Genomic DNA, 719 nt, shown 5'->3' with positions numbered 1-719 from the left:
CTCAAAAAGCCCAACCATTACAGATAATCAGGCCACTCAGAGTTTCACGTCCACACCAGAGGAGTTAGCTGGTTATATTATTTTTTTTTTCTCTTTTTCTCAATATGAGCCAGTTAACCATTGAACCCAGCGGGCAGATTAATCGTTGTGAATATTATGTTAAGAAGTTATTAAAGCTTGAAGAGGCTCACCATCCACAGACCATCTTCCAGGTGGGAGATCTTCAACCTGCACCCTCTGAGTGGTCGGACCCGGAGTACTCAGATTGTGACTCTGATTGGGGCTCAGAGGACGATTATCACTCTGATTATGATTTTGACTATGACCCTTACTATGATCTTGTGGATGGTCCATCTGGTCCTAAGTTTTCTGTACAAGCCTGGTCCCTTCCTAAACCTTTTTTACCTCCTTCAGCTTCATTGGGTCCTGCCACCAAGTCCCCAGTTCCAGTCTGTGCTCCAGAGTCCCCAGTTCCAGTCTGTGCTCCAGAGTCATCAGTTCTTGTCTCAGCTCCTGTCTGCAAGTTTCCTGTTCCTGTGTTCCCGGGTCTGCCCAAGTCCTTCGAGTCTCCTGGATCCCACCCTCCCCACCCCTCTGTATTGGACTCACCTGCTGCCGCAGCCCCAGCCGAGCTCATGGTGGAAGAAGAGGAGCGGTGGCTGAAGCAGTTCCAGGGGACTCGCCTGGCTTTCAGACCCACACCTCCACTTCCACAATCT

This window comes from Austrofundulus limnaeus, unplaced genomic scaffold, assembly GCF_001266775.1.
Source record: "Austrofundulus limnaeus strain Quisiro unplaced genomic scaffold, Austrofundulus_limnaeus-1.0 Scaffold703, whole genome shotgun sequence".
NCBI classification, from domain to species: Eukaryota; Metazoa; Chordata; class Actinopteri; order Cyprinodontiformes; family Rivulidae; genus Austrofundulus; species Austrofundulus limnaeus.
The sequence above is the reverse complement of the archived record's forward strand: the minus strand, read 5'-3'. Positions refer to the sequence as shown.